The 26,169-nt window shown below is 41.8% G+C and overlaps 1 pseudogene; it reads right to left on the reverse strand.

Moving 5' to 3' along the window:
- Nucleotides 1-610: 610 nt before the first annotated feature.
- LOC144368950 (uncharacterized protein C2orf78 pseudogene) lies at nt 611-7,042 on the reverse strand (annotated as a pseudogene).
- Nucleotides 7,043-26,169: the final 19,127 nt, after the last annotated feature.

Genomic DNA, 26,169 nt, shown 5'->3' on the forward strand with positions numbered 1-26,169 from the left:
TTCTTTATTCAATTTGACTAAACTTTAAAAATATATTAGAATGAATTCATTTGTATCTTTGTATCTACATATTTATAAAATTTGTATCTACACATGTGGAAAACTATGTGATGCCCAAGCAGTACCAGAAAGCATCTTTATTACTTATCTCTCAAAGAATACTATTACATTTCTTTATTCAAGTATACTAAGTCTTAAACATGTATAAGTGAACACTTTTGTATCTATGTACCTCTCTGTATATATATGTGGAAAACTATTTGGTATTCAAATGGCAATATAAAGCCTCTTTATTACTTACCCTCTTATCAATACTATAGCATTTCTTTATTAAACTATATTACCTTTTCAACTCTGAAAAAATTTTCATCTATCTATCTATGTGTATATGAGAAGAGTATTTGGAACCCATGTAGGACCCAAAGGCCTCTTTATTTTCTAACAATGGTACCAGAAGGCCTCTTTATTATGTATTAGTGAATTATATTACATTTATTTGTATAAGTTTATTAAACGTTGAAAGCATCTGAGAATAAATGTGTATCACTCTATCTATATACATGTGGAAAACTATTTGGTCCCTAAGTGGCACCACTGATCTTAGCAGCTCTTACATTATGTAGCCATAGTAGCGAGAAAACTCCATCTCTCTTTCCCTCTCAAGGAAACCCTGCACTCTCCCCAAAGCAGTGTACTTGGCAGCATTCTCACGCTCTTGTTGAGCCTTCTTCTTCATGGCTTCCCGCTCTGGCCTCTGGTGTCTGGTGATGGGAGTTGATACTACTTGCCCAGGAACATTAGGTTTCCTCCATGGAATTGGTTGTAAGGCAAAGTCTTGGAGGAGATATTGGTTTTGAGGCTTGGGTGGTTGTGACTGGGGCTGGGTCCCAACCCTGGGAACGGGTTGCCAATGAAGAGAAGTACAAGATGATGTTTTGTAGGGTGCAGGCCCAGAAGCAGCAGACCGAGGGGCACTAGGCTGGGTAGAAGCACTCACACCTGACTGAATGGCATGAGTCAAAACGGGGTGAGCTGGCTTGGCAGGACGCATCCAAGATGGGTTGGCAGTAGCTGGTTGGGATGTGTTGACTGCCATGGGTTGAGCTGAGCTAGCAGGGCCAGGCTGGGCAGGGTAAGACCCAGTGGGTCTCCGTGAGGCCAGAGACTGTGGCCTCCTATTGATTGCTGGTCGAGGTGGAGGTTTCTCCTGGGTCAGAAAAGGCAAAGGTACCAATTTTACCTTCCCAGGTGGTGGAGGCTCATCAATGGATGGAGCAGGACCCTCTCCTTCAGCACCGATATCTGGATTCTGGGCTTTGACTTGTGATTTCTCAGGACCCTTAACCACCAGCCATGGTTTCATAGCTGGGCATGTACGGTTGTCTTGGGTACTGCCTGAGTTTCCCAGGGCCCGGGAGGAAGAGAGCCCAGTTTTCTTATCATTCTTCTTCCCCAGTGCGTGGAAAACCTGCACCGACTCCAACATGTGCATGCCGAGACAGCTCCGAGGCTTTTTAAAGGACTCTTGGCAAAGCTCAGGTTGGTTCCTCTTCCGCTTTAGTTTGGGCACCGTTGGCTTGTCTTCTGCCTCGACTTTGTTGCCTGGCTGCTTCCTCTCCTCGGCTTTCTTGGAGTCGTTTGCTCTGGGTCTCTTGGTCTTTTCTTGCTTATGGCCCTTAGCCTTGCTGTTCCTGCTGGATGCAGCTTTCTGAGCTTTGCTCTTACAGTGCTTGGCCGTGTGCACATTGGCCCTATTGCTGTCTGCATCCCTGTGAGCAACTTCTCCTCCTAATGCACACTCTAGGTCCCTTAGCTGCATTTTGGCCTGAGGAGTTCCATGAGGAGACTCTGAGGCTTTATGTTTTCTGTTCCTCACTGGATCACTAGGACCCATTAAGGCACTTGTGATTTCCTGCCCCTGGCTTTTTCTGTTATTGCAGATGTATGAGAATTCTGGAGGCTGTGGCAGACAAAATGTCTGACTTGGAGGTTGCAATCCCAAGGAAGCCTCCATCCCTAGGGAAGTTTCCATCCCTGCAAAGGAATCAAGGACGATGGTAAGTAGGATGCTCCCCCTTCCCAGCTCCACACCTTTCAGGGGAACCACCAACTGTGGAGAAAGCATTTCTATTAGCTCTTTTTAAGGACCACTGACAGATATCTGTTAAGAGTTGCATATTAGTTACAGGTGATCCCTTGAAGTGTTACTTTTGGGCTGGTTCATCACCATGGCAGCATGGGTTTCCGGTAGAGCACTTGTCTCCTCTGTGGGAAACCCAGAAAAACTCTTTCATGAAGTCTCTCGCTCTCATATAGGGGCCTCTCAATTCTCTCCACTCTCCCCAGAATGTAAGAACACTTAACACCATGACCTAGGAGAGGGTGGAGCTGATGCTCATGAGATCAATGTGAATGGTCGGGGGTTTTGGACTCCTGCTTTGGACAGCATCTCTACATACAGAGGTTAAATCCTGCAGTCAATTAAGGGACAATTAAACTGTCACACCCTGATATGTGTTGATGTATTTTTCTAAACCAAAGTAAAATTAGGGAAATGTATTTATAGTGTGGTTGTGTAGCTGGACTGAGTGCAAAAATAGTGAACAGCCGCTTCCTTCCGTGTGCTCCTAGAGGTCTCTTAAATGCATGGGTGGCCATTACGCTGTGCTGCATGCTTGTCTTACAGAGTCTGAAAATGGGGACTGCTGAACAAGATTGTGGTTAAAATCTCAGCACTTGAATTCTAGGGATGTGTGGACCCACAGTTACCAGCTGAAAACTGGACCCTCCTTTCGAATGGTAATCTCATTCCTTCCCCTTTTTGCTGTTTGTACTCACCTTGAAAATGTGTTTTTTCTATGCTTTGAGTGGACACAGAGTAGTAGGTCACAGGTGTAGGGACTGATGGTAGGACATTTGTGGGCTGAACTTCCTTCAGCACTGTCACCATTTCTGGTTGAGGGGCAGTGGCACTACTTCCTGCATATGGCACAGAGCCATAGGATTGCAGGCAGGGGTCATGTTCTCCAGAGAGCAGAGTCCCCAGAGAGTTTTGATCATAGTAGTAGACCTGGCTTCCTTCTTGGTGGGGTAGTGAGAGGCAATGTCCTTGATTTGGAATCTGAGGTAGTGTCACCTGGACGAGCCTACCAGATAGTAGTGGATACCCAGGGATCATGACATTGGCTTTGGAAGTTTTGTCATACTGGAATGTCATAGATAGGGAAGAATCTGCTGTATTCTGGTCAGTGACAGTCATATTAAAGTCCCTGAGTGAGGATGAGCTCTTTTCAGCACTTCCTGGGATATACCACTCAGAAATACTTGGATAGGGGGCAGGTGCCATGGGAGTCTGGTGCTGGCCAGTAACTCCAGACACCATGGCTGTGCTAGCATGTTGATAAAGGTAGGCACTGCCCATGAGTGGCTGGAAGGAGGTGCCACAGGTTGAGGGCAGTAACCATGCTGAAGTGGCAGCTGGAGCAGAGGCTCTGGAGAAGTTGCAGACACTTCCTGTCAGGGAAGCTGCATTGGTCACCACAGGAAGAGACAGCTGCAGAGAATCAGCATTTCCATGTAAAGAAGAATTTTGGAAAAGTTCTGTAGGAAGAAGAGGGTGGTGAAAATATTGATGAGACAGGCAGATTCTTACAATATTTGAGGAACAATATCATCTTAATGTTGTAGTAATCAGGAAGGCCCTCATTCCAATAATCATTGAGAGACCCCAAGTCACTCCATTTAGGATGGCTGCAAGCACTCTTCTGATTCCCTGCCTTTTCTCTCAAATTGGGCACAGAAGTCCCAAGTGGTCTGCTTCACACTTTGTTCTCTAAAAGCATCCTTCTACCTGTCCTACCTTTCCTTTGAGCCTGCCCTAGTATTGACTCATGAATTTGCCCTAGAACTGAAGCATTTTCAAACTCAGAGGAAACCCCAACCTTACCAGTTAGCAAATGAGTACACCAAGGGTCAGGGAAGTGAGATTGACTTGTTCAAAATCAGCAACAGATTATGGAAAGTTTCTCCCTGGCCAGGACTCTTGTTGCAAAGAGCAGAAATCTGGAGATTGAGAAATTTGTTTTCCCCTGTTCATAGAAAATCGTACTGATATCACCACAGTGATCTTTAGTATCTCCTTTTGTTTTTCCAGGTCACGTGATATTTCCTAGAGTTCAGGTTTACCATCCAAATGATAATTTAAGCGTCAATCTTTGCCCTCTTTCAGCCTAACTGCTGATCCTACATGAAAATGACTACCTGAAATTCAGTTTCTCAAGGAATGCTTCTTGAAAGAAATTGAAAGTTTCTGAGCTTCAGGTTACTCATCTTTAGTGTGGTTATAACAATAACAATAGTGATAATTCATCCATAAATAAAAGCGTCATATTACATAAGATTCATGTGAGGGCTGAGGTTATGGCTCAGCGTTAGGGGGCTAACGTTAGGGTTAGCACATGTGAGGCCCTGGGTTCAATCCTCAGCACCACGTAAAAATAAATAAAATAAAAGTATTGTCTTGAACTACAACTGATAAATAGATATTACAAAAAGTTTCCTTTGGAGGGAGTTACAGTATGTTCTGGAAAGATAGAAGCAAAAGTCAAAAACAGCTCAGAACTAAAAGGAATGACTACATAATAATGAACATATCGATATGAGCAAAAGTGAATGTATATCAAATTTGCTAAGAAATGACTTCTGTTATCATGCATACAATATTATGAAAGTGAATGTTTCTCTTTGATTTTAGTGAATATTGTTAATCAAAACAAAGCTCATAATTGAAGGTGAGTTTGAATGCATTCTCAAGCAGTACATATAGACAGAGAAACTATACTAAAAATGTGTGTAATTGTAAGTAAAGTGAACACAAATTTGAAGTAAAGTGAACAGAAATTGAAGTAAAGTAAAGAACAGATGGGTAGCCACGTGGAGAAGGGAAAACTAAAGCTAAAACCCTGGATGAATCTGGGCATGCTGTGCTGGGCCTCTGGTCCCAGCACTCGGGAGCCTGAGGCAGTGGGATTGCAGGAAACCAGGAATTGATAGCCACTGTGGGCAATTCAGGAAGATCCTATCTGAGAAAACAAATAAAATATCCTGGAGATATAGCTTGTGTAGCATGCTTGCCTAGCATGCATGAGACCCTGTGTTCAATCCTCAGAACTGGAGAGAAGAGAAGAAAAGAAGAAAGAAAGAATGAATGAGAGGAAGGAAGGGAGGCATAAGGACCAAGGCAGGGAGGGAAGGAGAGAGAAATGGAGGGAGTGAGGGAAAGAAGAAGGGAATGAGGAAAAAAGGAAGGACGAAAGAAATTTTGTACATACTAGAGAAAAAAACAATAAGTGTAAAGTCATTATTGTTCTTGTTTCTCTTCCTCTAGGGATTACCAACACCAAATAAAAGGCATTAATTCCACTAGGTAGATATTTCAATTGATATAAATACATTTTCTGATAATCCTTTTGGTTATTAAAAAAACAGAAAAAATGCTTTAACAAAATCATAGAAGCCTAGTTTATTATCACATTTAGAGAAAAGTCTTGTTTCTAAAGTCTGAGAAAACCATCACAGTATAATAAAATAACAAATTTAAAACAATTTTTGTCTTTTCTTCTGACATTTTCTTCTCCCTTTTATATTAATACACCCCAGCCCCAAACAATTATTTGAAATGTAGACAAAACAAAAAGTCTTCACATAATTATTTAAATAAACTCGGAATTAGAGATGGGAGCTTGAATTTTTATTCTTATATAGTTCTTTCTTTTGGTTCTTAAATTTAGAAATCATCAATGACTATTTCTATATTGTCTTTTTAGGAAAAGAAAACGTTGTAAAGATGGAAAACAGCTTCACCTTGACAGCTTATATCACAGAAAGGAATGTGTCCTTCTGATGCAGGTTTGGACAAAACATTTTTTAGATATCCCTGTAGTTTAAAAATCAGAACAAAATAGGACATGGAAAATGCCATTTCCCCATCTCTGTCTAGAACCACTTTGCTTGGCATGTTTGGAGGAAGAATCATTTCTAAAACATACTTCTAACATGTTCATGTTCAAACTGTCAACATCATCTGTGTTGAAAGAGGTCATAGAAAAAGTGTAACAGCCAAGTGTGACTTTTCGGATAACCTGCTTACCCCAGTGATACCCTAGTTGAAGTCTTAGTTTCCTTGCTGTTCTGTTAAGCTAAACATTCTCTAAACCAGCCTCTGGGACGATTCACTCTATGCTGTCTGTTGGTTTAAATAAGATCTTTGCTTTTCTTCCACATCCATCTTAACCAACCTCTTTTTCATCGAGAACATCATTCTCTTCATCTCTATAATTCTAACATTTTCTTCTCCTTTATTTTTATATTTTCTTCCTCCACCGAGTTCCTGTTGCCGTGTGCTTAAACAGTCACAAACTTGCTTTCCCAAGAACATCTGCCTCCTTCCAGCCCTGTCCTCGTGCTCCTCTCTCCCTATTTCTTTTTTCACCTAGGTGAAACAGAAAACTCCCAAATATGTGAATGTCCCTTTTATGAACAGCACTAAATTTGAAATACTGAAGTGGAAATCTTGGTGAAGGGAAACTGTTACAGAGGAAACCTCTTGGTTTCCACCCTGCCTAGGTTTTGTCTCTTTCAGTTGAAACAATACAACCATGAAATCTGATTTCATTCTCTATAAACATGCCCCTCAAGATGCAAGAAAAGTAAGGGACCAGAACATGGGCAATCTGTTATCCTCATGTAGCAAATCAGGAAACAGATTTTGTGAGAGAGTCAGATAGTCCAGTTCTATACCTAGTACATGTCAAATTCCAAATGAAATTAGGTGTCCAGATTTCTAGTTCCATCCTTTCCCCTATTATTCTAAGCCCTTTTGACTCCATTAGTAAATTGAGGCAGGTCAAAGTCTAATGAAAAACTTTAAAAAGTTTCTTTACTCACCAGACATGGTCAGAGAAGAGGTCACATCAATTGTAGATACAAAGGATGAGGAGATCACCCCAGAGGATGTGTGGGTGGCTGAGGCTAGAGAATGCATGTTTCCCAGTATGGGGTTCACTGGTCACTGTTTACTGGCCACTCTAATGACTGGTTACTGGTCACTGGTCACTTGCGATGATTCAAATTTGTTTACAACTACATGGCAAGCCTAAGATTCTAGCAGGTGGCAGTAGGTTTGGTGGGAGAATGATGTCACAAACCTGGCCGTTTAAAGGTATGAAGTAGCCAATAGAGTGGTCAGACTCCGAAGGAGAAGGTGGGATTGGGTGGGGGAAATGACAAGAGAGTTGATTGGGTGGAGAAAGTGACAGGAAAGTTATAATAGAAACTCAATGGCTCAGTTCTGGTAGGTGAGCCCTGCAGGAGGGACATAATGGGCTGACCCCATGGCTCCCCTCCCCCAGGCTCTTGTGTTAGGGATATCATCTCTGTGTTCCTCTTAAATGTTCATTAAAATATTATGAATATGTTATAAATTATGCTTCACAGTATAAGAGGTAATAGTGATACGTTACTCTATTAACATATGCCGTTAATATCCCTGGAGATGGAAGACATCTAGTTTGAGCAAGTATAGTGGTTGTGGAACCACAGAAGTTGATTTGATTAGTGAAGTTCCTGCAGTATTCAAGGATTCAGAAAGGGGTTAAAAAGTTGTTTTTTTCCCCCCTAGTTGTAGATGGACCCAATACTTTGATTTTATTAATGGGTCAAGCCCAGTGCCTCATGCGTGCTAGGCGAACATTCTACCACTGAGCCACAATCCCAGCCCTAGGGGGAAGTTCCTTGAGTGCATTTTCTGGGGAATGATGTGGCCCAAGATTCTCTTTAGTTTCTCCTTGATTGATCCCTGCTTTCTTTGGCCTGGGCTGGGCCAGTTTAGACTGGTAACTCTCTTCTGCTCTCCTTCCCCCATCCCTCTTCATTGTAGACATTTTTTCATGGACAAGCCTTGAGTCTGCATTCTTGTACACATTGATATTACTTTATCTTAACTAGCAGAAGCAGGGGTCTTTTTTTCTGTGAGTTGATTCTTTGAAAAATGAACTCTGAGCAATAGCAGAAACTCTAGAGAGGTGGAAGACTTAGTTGACTGTAAAATTTCCCTCTCTGGATTTTTGTTGTGCTCCTTTAACTTATAATTTCTTGAGGACAGCTCCTTGGTCATGTAGACTTTCTGCCATCAGCCTCTTTCATATGTGAGAGGCACTGAGGATCCTTTCTCTCTTCTTATGTAAGAGGATCCAGTGTGGCAGTTACTGTGACTTCCTCCCCCATGCAAACAGCCACTATAGAATCTTGGGCTTCTCACATTCTTTGTCTTGCATGTTTGGGTGGAAGGCCAGGAGAAAAGTTAGAACATTAAGAGAACATAACAAAGTATGGATAACAAAGAAAAGAGAGGTTAACATGGACTTTTAAATTTTAACTTTTTGTTAGAAACAAGTTAACTCATTGAGGTCTCATTTTGTCTTAATCAAAGAGGCAATTAATTTTTTTATTTTATTATTATTATTATTATTATTATTATTATTATTATTATTTTTTGCTGGGGGGACGGGTCCTTGGAATTTAAACCAGGGACACTTTCCCATTACCTCACATCCCCAGCCCTTTTTATTTTTCTTTAGAGACAGGGTCTCACTATGTTGCTTAGGGCCTGATGGATTTGTGTAGACATTCAAAGAGAGGCTTGTGGAAAAAGCATTGTGGTTATGCTGTGCACCCAAGGAAGAGGTGTGTCTGTTCAGCCCAACTTCATCTAAATTGCTTTTGCCTTTGATCCCCTGGAGAGTGTTAGTTTCACCACTTTCTCTTGTAATGCGATAAAGTCAGTCAGGACTGAATTGGTAATAATATATATATGAGTACTGAGCTGGTTTGGGGGAGTACAACTATGGGATTTAATCATTTTCCTTGGTGGTAACCTTTTTTTGTGTGTGTGTGTGTGTGGTGGTGGGGGGGGTTTACCAGGGATTGAACTCTACCACTGAGCCACATCACCATCCCTATTTTATGTTTTATTAGAGACCTGGTCTCACTGAGTTGCTTAGCACCTTGCCATTGCTGATGTGTGCTTTGAACTTGCAATCTTCCTGCCTCAGTCTCCCAAGCTGCTGGGATTATAGGCATGTGTCACCCCACCCAGAAATGTGTTAAGTTGTTTTTTTTTTAAAAATATTCTGTTAGTTGTCAATGGACCTTTATTTAATTTTTGGACTTCCTTAGAGACAGTGAGTAGATAGTGTGATTCACAACGTCAAGAATCCACAGGAGTAGTTGTCCTCATTTCCATATCAGAGGATTTGTCGCTGATATACAGGAATGCATTTGATTTATGCGTGTTGATTTTATACCCTGACACTTTGCTGAATTCATTTATTAGCTCTAATAGTTTCTTTGTAGACTCTTTTGGGTCTGTTAGGTATATAATCATGTCATCAGCAAATAGTGATAATTTAAGTTCTTCTTTTCCTATTTTTATGCCTTTAATTTCTTTCGTCTGTCTAATTGCTCTGGCCAGTGTTTCGAGAACTATGTTGAACAGAAGTGGTGAGAGAGGGCATCCCTGTCTTGTTCCAGATCTTAGAGGGAATGCCTTCAATTCTTTGATATAAGGGGAGTAACTAAGGACAGAGTAGGGACGAAGAGCAGGAGAAGAAGATTAACATTAAATAGGGATGAGAGGGGGGAGGGAAATGGAGAGAGAAGGGAATCTGCAGGGAAAGGGAAGGTGATCCTCAGGGTTTTATAAAATTACATACAAGAGGAAGTAAGGGGTAAGGAAGAAGTACACAAGTGGAATAAATGTTTTACAGTAGAGGAGGTCGAGAGAGAAGAGGGGAGGGGAGGGGAGGGGTGGGGGGATAGTAGATGATAGATAGAGAGCAGAATTCATCAGACACTAGAATGGCAATGTGTAAATCAATGGAAATGTAACTGATGTAACCAATGTGATTCAGCAATCTGTATACGGGGTAATAATGGAAGTTCATAACCATTCTGAATCAAATTGTGAAACATGATATATTAAGAAAGATGTAATGTTTTGAAAGACCAACAATAAAAAAATTAAGAGTTAAAAAAAAAAAGAATCCACAGGAAGTCAAGCGCATATATAGAAAAAATTGCTCATAAATAAAGGTAAATATTGCATTTACAGGCCTATTTTTCCCATCTCTTACACTGCTAATTATGGAATATAATTTTTTTTTTTTGCTGGTTGTGTGTGGGATAATTTTTAGCCAAGAGGGATTGTGAAATGTTTGGTCGTATAAAGATATGGCTCAGACAGAGTATGTCAACTTTTTCAGGGTATATATATTTTTATTTTTATCTCAGTTGCATACCTCAGATAGCTTACTTCTATAATACTGGCATGTAATGTGAGACTAAGAACATACAGTGAGTATGTGTAAGCCAGATCATTTCTTATGTTCTCTTAGAAATCAAGGGTATCCCCAGCTACTATAGGTTAAGGAGATGGAGATGATGGATGCAGACCTGATGAATTCAGCAAAGCCTTTATTCACCTATGGAGTCAGGCATCAGATGGGCAGACTTTCTGGTCAGAAATGGCTGCTGGTCTGAGTTTATATAGGTTACACACTGGGAGGTAACTTACCCATTGAAGACTTTAACGGGACGTGGGCATTCAGGAAAAAGGTTGCAAAAACTAGAAATTTGTTTTTATTGGCAGTGTTTTCATAGGGCAAAAATGGAGGGTGCATTGTCCCATCCCTGAGAATGGATATATTGGGAAAGGACCAATTCTTGCCCTTTTCCAGGGATGTCTTGTCACTGAGTGATGTTTGCTTCCTTCCCAGGGATTTTTATGTCACTGGGAAAAAAAGTATTGGGAAAGGATCAATGTTATCAATGTTCTGCTTTTCCCTCCCTCCCTCTTCCTAGGCCACACTGTTTTTGGGTTGTCATTTGCCTATCTTTTATTCCAGACTCTGAAAAGTCATAATGAATAGTGGCAATGATTTTGGATCTGGTTGCTTCTTGGGGAGAAATGGTGAAGTAGGAGGACCCCATCTCTCAGAGTTCTGGAAAAGAACATGGGTGCTCTTGAGGTTGAGGCTTTAGAAGAGTATATGTGGCAGTAGACTTGGGGCTCAGGCACAGTCCTTCTTTTGTGGTTTCAGAAATTTGGACTGTATTCTGGAGAGGGCTTGAGGCAGACAGGTCACCTCATTAAGAAAATGTTTTTTGTACACAATTAAGAATAGGGAGAAGAAAGGCTATTATATTAAAGGTGAAGATTAACAGATTTGTTAGTTCTAGGAAAACAATTTTAGCAGGTCCTATCATCGGGGAGCCTATTTCTCTTAATCAAGGCCATTGCATCCCATTCAAACTCAGGGTGCACTTTCCATGATCTGAGGAGTTCGGGTCCTTTGGAGCATTGCAAGCATGATTAATGTTGGAACCATATTTTCCTGATGGTTTAATCATTTCCAACCTGCTTGAAAGACTGTGCATAACTAGAATAGAAGTGAACTGTATAGTTACAGCTAGTAGCCCAGGTATATGTGTAGAAAAGTATTTCAAAGAGTTGAGGGAAGAAATCCCCTTAGCTAAACTGGCCCAACTTTCTTATCAAAAGTGGATGTTTTTGCATTTTCTATGGCAGAACCTGAGATTGTAATTTTAATTTAAACAAGTATTGATATGAAAAAGATCAAGTCCATTAGGTGATTACATACATTTTGCCATTGTGTCTCAGTGTCATCATATGGATCTCTAGTGACACAAAATTGGGTGATATTACAATGACCCTGAAGTTTCTGAGCCCATTGTAAATGTTGTACTTATTCTCCTAGTCAAATAATAGAATCTTTTAGTTGTTGCATTTTGTTTGAATTATCTGGATCCATATGTTCTTGAGTTTGCCAGGTCTCGGTAACCTTCTTATGGAATTGTTGAAGGTAATGGACCTGCTGATGCAATGTCTCCGCTACAGTCAAACCAACAGTCCCAGCTCTCAGCCACCAGATGAGCCATTTAGCGTGGTGTTTCAGGTGCCTCAGTAGTTCCTAGGTGGATGGTACTTAAGGGGCCTCCTGCCTGGTACTTTTAATTTTACAAGGAGCCTTTTGAGAGTCATTATAGTTGGTGCTGAACTTTGCCATAGAGTTCAAATGTTGTTGTAGCACACACTTTACACATTTAGCATAATATAGATTTTTGTGAGGCATCACAAAATTTGAATGGATATTTGAATGGGTCTGGACCCTAAAACATAGGGATTTAATACACATACTGTGAAGGTACAATTTCTTATGAAAGGAAATGTTACGATAGATAACATTTTTCAATTTATTATATTGAGAATTACCCTTCCAGATCCCCAAAGTCTCCTCAGTCAGACCTATTTTCCATATTGTGTCCTGAATTAGCAGAAAATCCATTCTCATGGCAGCTGATAATTCTCCCTTAGACCAGTATCTAGTGATGTTGGAATGGAAAACAGCTCTATCAACCAGATGTTCTAAATTGTCTCTATAAGGTAATTTTCATCCCAAAGCTCTAGATTCAGCATCAGTCAGTTCCCCAGGAGAACCCCAATCTATAACTTGTTTTCCTACAACAGAAAGATTCGATGATAGGGTTATCACCTTCAGACCATTGTAAAACTTTTGGTGAATGATTTCTGTGCCAATGGTAAGAGCATATGGGTCTGCTTAATGAGAAATTAACATTAACTCCCTGGCCTGCAGGTGAGCCTCTGCCAGTGAGGAAAATCAGCCTGGCCTCTTGATCCTGTTATTTTGGGATATATGTAAGCCGAGTTTCGAGGCTCAGTGTGGTAACAATATGAGTATCTGAGAGAAACACAAAGAGGGGGTCAGGAGGACAGTCCTGAATAATTGAACAAAGATTGTTGGGAAGACCTGGTAGTCAAGAAATGACCAGGCAAGAAGGCCTTGGAATTAAGATAGATTGAAGGGGGAAGATCCAACCATGTTACTGGGTGAGCAGTGACAGGCTGTAGAATGTGGGCCCTATAAGCCTCTGTGTTTCTAGCCATGCTGGCAGTTGTGCATATTATGAAGACCAGTATGAGGAACATGCTAATAGGGATAATGGATTGACCTGTTTTTCCTCAATTGCCCCCAGTTATCTCTCTTAACCTATCCCCATGGCCTGGGGTTTGTCTTCCAGGCTCAAGACATTAACATTTTTGCCTGTAGAGAGAGGATTCTCACTGAATACATCAGGCACTTCTTGTCTCTGCTGTTTCTGGTCTGGTGTGGCAGTTTATGAAGTTAAAGATGATATGTGGAGAACACAAAGAGAGGAAATAAATTTGGGTGGGGGTCAGGACAATGAATGTTCCTTGAAGGCAGGAACATTCTCCTGTTCTAATGTTTGAAGAGTTGAAAGATGAAGGGGGAGTAAGTATGATGAATTTAATTTCCCTCTTGTGTGCTATTAAGAAAAGGAAGTAGAGGCTGGGGTTGTGGGTCCACATGTGAGGCACTAGGTTCCATCCTCAGCACCCCATATAAATAAACAAATAAAATACAGGTATTGTGCCCAGTATAACTAAAAAAAAATATTTTAAAAAGGTAGAAGGCTATCTGAGACAGAAACCCTAAGAGTTCTAGGAATGAGGTTCAGCGGTTTCCTCAAGAATGGCTGGGAGGTAAGTCATGTGTAGTCCAGTGAGGCCTGTGAGAACAGAATGATTAGTGGCATTAGCAGGAACAGATTTGAAATTGCTTAAATGTATCTGGGATGGGTGGCCTTGTATTTTAGCTGTGGTGGGTGTGGTCAGAATCACCTGAAAAGGGCCTTTTTTGAGATTCTGTGAATCTGAAGAGGACAGGTTTAGTGAATTCTTCAGGCATCATTGGAGGGAGCGCATATCAGGGTAAGATAATAGGACGTTAGTTTCATCAGGGAGAAACTGGAGATTTGTGGACATAGAGGCTTGTGAAGATGAGCGTGGTGGTGAGAGAGAGCAGCCTGCTTCTCTAGCCAGTCCCCTGTATTATTTTCTAAGGAAATATATCCCTTGCCAGTCTGATGTCCTGTACAGTGCAACGCTGCCATCCTGTAGAATAAAGGAGCAGCTTCAAGCAGATGTCTTATGTAATTAGCATTAAGAATTCGTTACTTAGGAAGAAAACCTCTTTCCCTGCAGATTAGGATGGTAGAATGAATGACGTTATAAATATATTTGGAATCAGTAAAAATATTGAATGATTTTTTTTAATCAAATCTCCAGTGAGAGCAGCAAGTTCAGCCTGTTGAGATGTGGTGCCTGAGGGGTGGGGAGCAGCCTCAATTAAATGGGTGAGGACAAAAGAAGAATCTGCTGTATTCTTTCCTTGAAGTACAGCATGGCCTGCAAAGTATGGGGACTGTTAGCAGAAAAGGACCAGGCTGGGTACAAACTTCATGGATCAGCACAGTTTTTATGCAGGAACAGAGTGCTGCCTCTTGTGAACCTTCTTCTCTGGTGGAAAATGAGCCATGGGCCCAATGGGGAATCAATGCTTATATAGGTTACAGAGAGGTGACTTAATAATGAGTACTGGGGAAACAGGTTTGGGAGAATTTCAAAATTTGTTTTTACTGTACAATGTTTTTACTTGGAGAAGAATGGAGGGTCTGTGGTCAGCATTCAGTGTTTAACTCTTTCCCTGCAGAGTCCCATTGTAGTGTTCCTGGGAAAAGATTTATTTGGGAAAGGATCAATGCTCTGGCTTCCTTTCTAGGGGTTTTCCTGTCACTGGGAAAGAATGCAGTAGGAAATGATCAATGCCATCAACATGCTGCTTTCTACTTTACCCCCTCTTGCCAGGGCACATTATTTTGCAGTTTGTCCTTTTCCATATTCAACAGCGACTCTTTGTGGGAGCTTCCAATTATGAACCAGTCTGGGGAGTCAGGGAGTGGCTGATGAGTTACATGTAAAAAGGGGTTCTTTAAGAAATCAAGGGTGGGGCTGGGATTGTGGCTCAGAGGTAGAGTGCTCAGGTCACAAGGGCAGGGCCCTGGGTTGGATCCTCAGCATCAAATAAAAATAAATAAATGAAATAGAGATATTGTGTCCATCTATGAATAAGAAATAAATATTTAGAAAAATGGAGGGTTTCAGGATACGAGTGAGAAATCACATGGGCAGTTTTTTTTTTTTTTGGAGGGGAAAAGATTGGCAGGGTTTAATGGGGAGTCTTGCTGCTAGGTAGTTAGGGGATCCAGGTGTTGTGCATGCAGTCATTGGACTCTGGTTGGGGGAAGGTTGAGGCAATGGAGAGAAATGAGCAACAACTGAGAAGTTTTGAAAGGGAGTGTGTGGTAAGAATAGTAAAAGTTTGACATAATCCAAATTTTCTGGCCTCCAGGATCAATAGTGCTGCAGTCTCTAAAACCTTGAGGCATTAGGGCCAGCCTTGATAAACCAAGTCTAATTGTTTGGATAAGAATGCAATGGGGTGGGGGATTTTTCCTGACTTGGGGTAAAGAAGTCCCAAGGACTCCTTTGTCTTCTTTGCCAGAGTGGAGTGACAGGAAGAAAGGCTTATTAGGGATAGGTCAATAAAGAGTGAAGGATGCCAGAAGAGAATTCTGGAGAGTAGAAAGGGTGGGAGAAAAGGAATGGGGAGATGGAAGAAGATCTAAAAGATTTCCTTTTGAGGCTGCACAAAAGAGTTTGGCTATTAGAGAGAATTTGGGTATCCAGATGTGAAAATACTGAAAAAGGCCTAAGAGGAAAAGCCTATCTCTTTTATTAGAAGGTAGGGGAATGTTCTTTAAGGCCTGGAGTCATTCTGAGGGTATTGTATGGGAGTTGGGGGGTCAGTAGAATACCTAACTATTGCACCTGAGGGGAGCAGAGCAGGGTCTTAGATTGAGAGACCTGGTACTCTAGGAGGCCAGGGCATTAAGTAAGGTGTTGGTGATGTTGGAGAATTTGGGGGATGGACTACCAAGCAGGAGATCGTCTACATGTTGTATGAGATGGCTGGGGGATAAATTTAAGGTGGGCATGTCTTGTTGGAGAGCCTGGCCCATTTAGTGGGGGCTATTTCGTATGCCCTGTGAGAGAACAGCCCAGGTGAACTGCTAAGACAAATTAGTGCCTGGGTCAGTCCAGGTAAAGGCATAAGTGAGCATGAGGCAGGATGGAGGGGAAGAGTGAACAAGGTAGCTTTCAGGTAGAGCACTGAGAAATGTGTGGTGGAGGCTGGGAGATTTGATAAGGGCCCAGACTGGTTACTGCAGGATACGTGGGAACACTTGCCTCATTGATTTTCCTGACCTTGTGTACTAGCCAGAATTGGTCATTGGGTTTCTTTACTCTGAGTATGGGGAAGGTGTGAGGAAAGTTGGTTGGTATGAGGAGATGGACATGTCATAAATGGGAGATGATTGATGTGCTTTAAAGCTCTGAGAGTCAGGGGGTTAATGGATATTGGGGAAGGGAACATAGTGAGTGGTATCTTTTAGTTGGATATGAACAGGGGAGTGGTGTTTAGCTATTTTAGTTGAAAAGTATTGCAGACTGTGGGGTTGATTCCAATGGGCAAAGAACAATCAGGACACTTAGGGGGCTCAGGGACTATATCTGGGCCAGAATGTGCCAAGGGCCAATGTCTAGGCTTGGCACCAGAATCACGAGGCACTCACAGCTTTGTAGGTTCAAACAGCAATTCTTTATTCCAGCTCTCACACCACCTCCACACAGGTCCAGGGGCAAACGCGTTCTTCTGTCTCCCGCACAAACCACCTACTCCACGAGGCTCTCTCCAAATCCCATTTTAATCTCACGAGAACTCAACGGGAACAAGCAGCAGGAACACCCTAATCCCAGCAATAATCTTCAACCGCCAACTTCCCTAAAACCCATTATCTTAAACTGGCAACGCCTTAAACTCAAGGAGCCGGTTACTTCCTCAAACCTGATCAGCTCTAAACCCGAATCCGCCTTGGTCCTTGAGCAAGGTCACCTTATTAAAGCATGCATGCAATGTTCCATCAAATGTCCTCTAAGCAGCATGGGGTACGCTTGGCAAGGAAATTTCGATGCGTCATTCCTACTTGGTAATGGCCCTCAGCAAGAATGTATTAAGAAGATGGTTGTAGAGTTTAAAGGGGGGATGATGATTGAGGCTTCTATTTTGTGGAGCAGATACTGTCCCAGTAGGGAACATGGCAACTAGGCATAAGTATAAAAGAATGGATGATGAGAAGGATCGAATCGTGCAAAAAATGGGAGTGTCCTTAGTGGATATGTAGGGGTTCCTGAGAGTCCCACAATGGGGGTATTTGCCTCAAAAAGTGGGCCCATGGCACTGAATCAAAAGTGAAAGTCTTGGTGAAAAGTGAAAGTCAATCAAAAAGGAAACTGCATGGCTGTTCACCCACCTTGTAACCTGGGGCTCCTCAGATGTACAACCTGAGGTGGTAGGGGCAGTGGAGCCTGGGCCCCTTCATTCTAGAAACTGATTGAATGGGACAAGGGAAGCAGGTAGCTGCACCAAGGTGTCCTTGCCTGGGGACAATTCACCTTCCAGTGTCCCCATTGCCCACAGTTGGGACAGGGCTTCGTGGGAGGCTTTAGGTTAAGTCAAGATTTTCCCCAATGTCCGGTCCACCCACATCGGAATCAGGGATCAGGAGGTATATTATGTGGGACCACGAGTGGCAGGGATGCTTTTTTTTTTCTTTCTTTCTTTTTTATTTTTCGGTGTCGGGGATTCAACCCAGGGCTTTGTGCATGCGAGGCAGGCACTCTATCAACTTTATCCCCAGCCTGGCAGGGGCATTTTTAGGGCTCTGGATGGCTGAGGCCAGGAGTTGATATTTAGTTTAAAGACATTTATATTTATCTCTCTTGTTTCTGGCTTTGTCTTCCCTATTGTTAAAAATCCTTGAAAGTAGTCTCTAGAAGCTGCTGTAGTGGGGTCTCGGGGCCCTTTTCTGACTTTCTAAGTGTTTTATGGATATCAGGTGCAGACCCACTAATAAAGTTAAAATGGAGAAAGAGAGTGCCACCAGGAGTATCCGGGTCTAGGTTGGTATATTTGGTAACAGCCTCAGTAAGCCAGGCCAAAAAGAGGGAGGGATTTTATCAGGTCCCTGGATAATTTCCTTTACCCTTTTCCAATTAACCCAGGTATGAGAATTTTTTTTCATGCCCAAGGAGGCAAGTAATCATGTGCTGGAGTCTGATGACCCAGTGTCTTGAGGCTGATATGTCCAATCAGGTTCAGCTGTAGGGATGGTAGTAGCCCTTGCTGCAGGATGCGTAAGGGAACTTTGGGCATGGAGGAGATTGGCATGGTTTAGCCACTGTAAACTATGAGCATGTACATAAGGAGTCAGGGTGGAAGGCTGGATGTAATAAACCTCTGCCCAAGTAAGGTGGTGAGCCTGAGTCAGATGCATGAACTCCTTCCTGTATTTAGTAGGGTTTTCAGAAAATGAGCCTTATCTGGCTCTGTTTGTGACAAAGGTGTCATAGAAAACGTGACATGAACTTTGACCATCCCTTCAGCCCCTGTTACCCCTCTGAGAGGGAAAGTTGAAGGACTTTGGATCCTGTAGAGGAGGTGATGGTATTGGGAAGGTAGAGTGTGAGTGTGCGATTTGAGGGGTGCGGTTAGTTGGGGAGTAGTGGGACTTTGAGGAGAGGAGTCTGATGTGGGGCCATGAGACCCCAGAAAATCTGTAAGGCTTGCGTTCATCTGCTACTTCTTGATCAGTGAATGAGGAGGAGAGGTGTGAGTCTGTGTGGATTGATTGTGAAGCAGAGTAGGGCTGACTGAAAGAGGGGTTTGAGCTGAGGAAAAGGAAAGCTTAGAGATAAGCTATTTTAAGCCCTTTGCCATTCCTCCATTGATGGAGGTATCTTGTGAAATCCTGGAGAATTTCTTTATCAGAGGTCCTGTTACTTGGGCCATTCATGCAAATTTAAAATAATTTACATTATGGCTATATTTGAGAGCAGAGACTAAGGAGGCATTCCATATAGAGGTTTGAGAGTAAATATTCTTAAAATCACTATCCTAGTGGGGAGTCCTGGGGAATAACTGTGTAGTTCACATATTGGAGAGGTTTGGTTGAGGTGATGGTTTGAGATGAGGGAATCCCCTGAAATCTCATGTCACTGGACTGAACTGATACACTGGAGAAGCGGAGAATGTCCTCACTCCAGTCTCAGTGGTGGGGAACTCCAGGGTCCTCGCTAGTCAAAAGGTGGTGTCCCTGGGCAGGGTATCTCTCTGCTGGGGACTGGATGGGACCTTACCTCTCTGTAGTAGGAGAAAGCCAGTGTTGGCTCTGGGAGCAAAATGGCAAAGAAGTCTCTGATGTGGAGGGCTGTAGGATGTTGGGGAGTGGAGGTATTGGGAAAAGGATGACAAGGGTGAGGGGAGGGGATCAGAAAGAAGATGCCTTCAAAGCCAATAGACAATCTGATGCAGATGCTTGCCCTGTTGACATAACATAAGGCCACAAGAACCCAGCCCAGGTTCACGTTATTTTGGGGTCACATGCTGTCATTGAGAGTCAAAATGGAGTTAGAGGGCCTGAAGGGTCTTTTTCTATATGGTGGGGAGGGAGGTAGAGGCACAGTCAGTTTTAAGATTCAGCCGTAACTACATGAGCTATAGCTTGGGGGATTCCCTGACCTCAAAGGGCCAAAGGAGTGACAGGTGTTCAAGGGTCACTTCCTAGGTCTCATGGGTCATTTCATGTGACTGAGAAAAGGAAAAGATTGTGGGCGGGGTTGGAGGGATGGGGACACCTGCAGACCTCATGAATTCAGCAAAGCCTTTATTCAGCTGTGGAGTCGGGCATTACTTAGAAAATGGCCACCCATTACAGGAGCAGTCTTGATTGATGTAGGTTACACTCTGGGAGGTGACTTGCCTTTGAAGACTTTAATAGGAAATGGACATTCAGGAAAATGTTTGCAAAAATTACAATTTTTTTAATAAGCAATGTTTTTACAGGGCAATAACGGAGCATCTATTGCACTGCCACTGAGAAAGGATATATTGGGAAAGGATCAATGCTTGCCCTTTCCAGGGATTGTCCTATCACTGGGTAATTTTCGCTTCCTGCCTAGAGATTGTCTTGTCACTAGTAAAGGATGTATTGGGAAAGATCAATGTTCTTAATGTTCTTCCTTCTTCCCCCCATCTTCTTCAAAGGCCACACTGTTTTGGAATTTTGTCATTTCCATATCATTCAAAAGCAATAGGCTTAAAACCAGGAGGAATGTGGTGTATTGTTAGCTTTCTCTTACTGTAACAAACACCTGAGATAATCACCCTATAAAAGAGCAAAGATTTCTTTGTTTCAAAGCTTTGGATGTTTCAGTCCATAGTCAGTTGGCAAGGCAGCACTTAATGAATGGGAGTTCATGAACAAGCTGCTTACCTTAGGACCTGGATGAAGAGAAAGAGAAGCATGGGGAAGAGAAGGTATTGGGCCTAGTGTCCCCTTCAATGCTGGAAACCCTCAAACCTCAATGACCAGAAGATATCCTACTAGGCACCCCGCCCTTTTTTCCAGTACTGGCGATTATGAGTTATCACCAGTTTCTCTTTTAAAATCTTATTTTTGAGATATTGTTTTTCTCAGGTGCTCAGGCCAGTCTGGATCCTGAGATCATTCTGCTCCGCCTCCCAGGTAGCTGGGATTTTAGACATACAACATTGTGCCTGGTTAAGGCCCCATCTCTTAAAGGTTCCACCATTTCCCAGTAGTGCCAAGCTGGAGAATAAACCTCTATTGGACATTCCAGATCCAACGTTATAGCATGTGGTAAGATCATTATTGAGAGCAATATAATTTATACATACTGAAATATGCAGGTTCAACTGCTGTTTGCCTCTCCTGTTTCCAAGCTTCATAAAAATTTGTTTTCATCATTCCATCTCGCTTGCAGTCTCAGCATCATCATACCCTCTAAAACTAGTCTGAAGTGTGGTCGGAAGAATTTAAGGAGTCTAGGTCCAACACTCTGGACCTTAGCATTAAGTCCTCCCCTGACCTAAACCCTCACTTTTTATACTGAGGTTATTGTCCCAAGGGCAACCCCATCCCTACATTTGTACTGATCAGAAAGACTGGGACTCATATTGGTTCACCCTACAATACTATCTGTCATTGAGGTCCTTCCACATTCTCTTCTCAGTTTTATTAAAGATTGGAAACCCTCACGCATCCATATGGTACATAGGTCTTGTCCAGAACTGTCACATTTTATTAGTGTCTACTACTTCATACTTGCTTTAAATATTCCTTACTCCTATCTCTATTTTCCTCTCCATGTATTAGGTATCTGGTAAAAATACCCCAAATCCTCCAGTGACCTCCCATGAGGCTTGGAATTAGAATTCATACTCTTTTTTGCAGTACTGGGGATTATGAGTTATCCTAGTTTGCAGAGTGATTCAGCCACTGTGGCCCCTCTGACCTCATCTCCCATTTTCTTTCTTCCTTGCTACTCTCCAGCCACACCATCAGAACATCTGCAGTTCCACTCCAGACCTTTGCCCAGCTGATTACTCTCATGAGGTGCTTTAGTAGTGCTCTTCACTTGGCTGGTTCCATCTTATCATTCATGTCACCTCCTCACAGAGAACTTCTCTGTCTATCCATTCTAAGGAGGTACCCAGTTACCCTGTATCAGTTGGTCTTGTTTCAGTTTTCTTGATAGTCCTTATCTCTCTCTCTGATATGCTTTGGGTTTATTGTCTTTCATTTCATAATAGAATATGATGTCCAGAAAGACAGGAGATTTTCTGACTTGCTTACAGCTCCCTTCTCAGCACCTATGTTCTTTTGTGACCCCAGTGGATATTCAATACATATTCCTGGTCGTTCACATATATATATGATATAAATGTTGTCTCACTGTGCCTAAAATCAATTTTATGGAAGGCCTAGCTAAGTTTGGTGATAATCAAGATACACAATGAGAAACCAACTGGTAGGTTCTTGAGTCCAAGTCTTCTGCACAAGGCAGTCAGAGGCAGAAGCATAATGCCTCAAGGCTAGATGCCTTCATTAGCTATCATGGTCATGAGTCCATGTTAGCCAATGGATCTACAATGAAAAATACAGTTCCTGTTGTTTTGTGGCTTCCATCAATGAGGGTTCAGAGCTCTCATAAGGACAAATAACTTTAAAGTTGAGGAAATTCCTCCGGAGATTGCTAGGTGAGTTGCATGTATTGCAATCCTACAGCAGCCTTGTGGAACAATGCTAGGGAATGGGGATTCTCTGAAAGCAGAAATGGAATGAAATTGTTGAAGAATTGTTCATCCTGGTAATATGTTTGCTGTGAATCCATTGGGAATATAAAATGATAGAAGTTGAAAAGTAAATACTTGGGAAGAGAAAGATGGGACGATGTGGTTCAAATATAAGAAAGTGTCTCAAATGCATTGGAATTTTTAAGCTGTACATTATTGTAGCATGCAAATTATGTCTTTTTACTTGGAGTTGGAATTACTTGATGAAGTTGTCCCTTAAGAAGATAACGGCATGTGACTTCATGACCAGTATGATTTTATAACATGTCCTCTCAGAAAAATGAGAAATGATATCTCTTCTCTGTGTGATATGTCAAAGTGCAAAAATGCATTCTACTGTCATGAATAACTAAAAAATTAAAAAAAAAAAGAAAGCTCCTTAAAAACCATAACATGGAGATTAATCTGTGCTTTGGAGCGCCACCTATAGTTTCTTTAAAGACTGTATCTCCTGTCATCAAGAAAAATGACAGGTTTGGAAAACATATTCTTATGCATGCCTGGAAAGATCTCTAATATGTGTGTCTGTTAGAATTAATAATTAAATGTGTACATAAGGAATCAGTTGTATTTTAGACATATTTTGTTCCTTTGTTTCTGGCTAGTTAGCAATGAATTATACAATTTAGTTTCAAAAAATTCAAAATCTTTATTTTATGTAACAGTTCCCATCTCAAGGTTGAGAATGTCAAAAGGAGTGAAATGACATAAGAAACTTTAGGTCCTTTGGTGCACTTCAGGTTAAGGATTTATGATTTTATATTTAGTTTACACAATTATTTTACAAAGTGGCTTATAAGCAGACTATATAGCTTTTTTGTATTTCTAATTATTAACTTTTTAAAAAAATTATTTCTTCTTTTTAGTTATATGTGATAGCAGAATGTAATTTTGGGGCTGGGTAGAAGAAACTGAACTTAGTGTCACTTGACCACTTAGCCACATCCCCATCCCATTGTTGTACTTTATTTAGAGACAGAGTCTCACTGAGTTGCTTAGCATCTCTCCATTGCTGAGTCTATCTTTGAATCGTGATCCTCTTGTCTCAGCCTCTTGAGTCACTGGGATTACATGCGTGTGCTAGTGACATATATACATGGATCATAACTTCCCATTCTTGTGGTTGTATGTGAAGTGGAGTTACACTGGTTTTGTATTCACATATGAAAATAGAAAATTTCTGTCTGATTCATTCTACTGTCTGCTATTCCTACCTTCTTCCATCCCTTCATTCCTCTTTATCTAATCCAATGAACTTGTATTCTTCCCTCTCCCAACGGGCATTGTGTTTGGGGATCTGCATATCAGAGAGAACATTTGGCCTTTGGTTTGGGGAGATTGGCTTACTTCACTTAGCATGATAGTCTCCAGTTCCATCCATTTACTGGCCTATGCCATAATTTCATTCTTTTTCATGGCTGAGTTATATGCCATTGTGAGTTATATGGCCCTATATACAACACTTTCTTTACCCCTTCATTTTTTAAAGGGCACCTAGGTTGGTTGCATAACTTAGTTATTGTGAATTGAACTTCTATAAACATTGATGTAGCCATGACACTATAGTGTGCTGATATTAGATCCTTTGGATATATGCCAAGGACTGAGATAACACTATAACTTTCTTTGAGGCAGAAAGAATTGCATGCCACTCTACTTATACTCCTTCAAAAAGTTCTTTTATTCAGGCATTCAACAAACATGTCTTGATTACCTCTATGTTCTAGACACTGTTTAAGAAATGGGGTGCATGGAAGTGAATTGGAGTTGGAATTACTTGATGAAGTTGTCCCTTAAGAAGAAGGCATGTGACTGCATGACCAATATGATTTTATAACATGTACACTCAGAAAGTTGAGAAATTATGTCTCATCTATGTATGATATATCAAAATTTTCTTACCTTCGAGTATGTTACATTTTAATGATGGCAAGGGAGTGATGGAGAGTATAAGCCATTAAGATAACAAAGAAGTAAATTACATAATGTACTTGAAGTTCAGAGCACTACAGGAGAAGTGGGCTGTAGTGAAGGGAATCAGACACAAGTAATGGAGAAAAAATATGAGGTGATGGCAGTTTCAAATAGAATAGTCAGAGAAATCTTCATTGAAAAGATTCCATTTGACAGAAGTCTTAAAGGATAAGAGCAATCCAGCCATGAAACAGCAAGTGGGCTGAGTAGGTCTAGAGTGCAGTGAGTGAAGGGATCATAGCAGTAGATCAGGCAGAGCCAGAGTCAGTGAAGCAGTGCAACCTGTTTTTGTGAATAAAGTTTTATTAGAACACAACTAATGTCCATGTGATTACCTATTTTGCATGGCCACATTCTTTCTACAAGTGCAGAGTGGAGTTGTAGAGACAGAGAAAATCTGGCTCATAAACACTGACATCTACCCAGCATTTTATACACAAAGTGGTTGTGACCCCTAACATGGATAGAGACAGGCAGGAAATTGTTAGGGGTTATGTGAGAGCAGAAATGAAGGGATGTACTCAGAAATAGATAGGTTCTAGATGCAATTTGAAGAGAGCGCAAATGGTATTTGGAATTTGCTAATATTCTGAGTGTGCAGTTGGGAGAGAAAGATAGGAGCCAAATGATGTCAAAGGATTCTGGATGGGACTGTTACACCGGAGAAGAGGAGAATGTCCTCACTCCAGTCTCAATGATGGGGTACTGCAGGGTCCTGGCTAGTCAAAAGGTGGAGTCTCTAGGCAGGGTGTCTATCTGGTGGGTACCTGACACGGGGTTACCTCTCTAGAATGTGAAAGCCAGTGTTGGCTCTGGGAACAAAATGGCAAAGAGGTCTCCTATCCAGAGGGCTGTAGGGTGTTGGGGAGGGGAGGGATTGGGAAGAGGATGGCAAGGGTGAGGGGAGGAGTTCAGAAAGAAGATGCCTTGAAAGCCAATAGACAATCTGATGCAGATCCTTGCACTGGTGACATAAGGCCACAAGAACCTAGCCCAGGGCTGGGGTTGTTTTGGGGTCACATGCTGTCATTGAGAGTCAAAGTGGAGTTAGGGGGCCTCAAGGGTCTCTTTTTGTAGGGTGTGGAGGGAGGTAGGGTTGCAGTCATTTTAAAGGTTTAGCAGTAGCTGTGTGAGTTGTGGCTGGGGGTTCCCCTGTCCTCAAAGGGCCAAAGGAGTGACAGATGTTTAATGATCACTTCCCAACTTGTATGGTTCATTTCATGTGACTGAGAAAAGGAGCAAGTTGGGCGGGGATGGGGAGAAGTGCAGATCTCATGAATTCAGCAGCTTTCATTCAGCTGAGGAGTCAGGCATCAGGTGGACACACTTTCTGGTTAGAAAATGGCCACCCATAACAGGAGCAGTCAGGATGTATGTAGGTTACACCCTGGGAGGTGACTTGAGTTTGAAGACTGTAATAGGACATGGACATTCAGGGAAAAGTTTGGAAAATTAGAATTTTTTTTTTTTAACTAAGCAGTGTTTTTACAGGGCAATAGTGGAGGGTCTATTGCACTGCCACAGAGAAGGATATATTGGGAAAGGATCAATGCTTGCCCTTTCCAGGGATTGTCCTATCATTGTTTGATGTTTGCTTTCTTCCCAGGGATTGTCTTGTCACTAGTAAAGGATGTATTGGGACAGATCAATGTTATTAGTATTCTTCCTTCTTCCCCCTGATCTTCTTCAAAGGCCACACTGTTTTGGAGGTTTGTCATATCGACATCATTCAAAAGCAGTAAGTGTAAAACCAGGAGGAATGTGGTGTATTGTTAGCTTCCCGTTACTGTAACAAACACCTTAGATAATCACCCTATAAAAGAGAAAGGATTTCTTTTGTTTCACCGCTTTGGATGATTCAGTCCATAGTGAGTTGGCAAGGCAGCAGCACATGATGAAA

The sequence above is a fragment of the Ictidomys tridecemlineatus genome, chromosome 12 (genome assembly GCF_052094955.1).
Source record: "Ictidomys tridecemlineatus isolate mIctTri1 chromosome 12, mIctTri1.hap1, whole genome shotgun sequence".
Lineage (NCBI taxonomy): Eukaryota > Metazoa > Chordata > Mammalia > Rodentia > Sciuridae > Ictidomys > Ictidomys tridecemlineatus.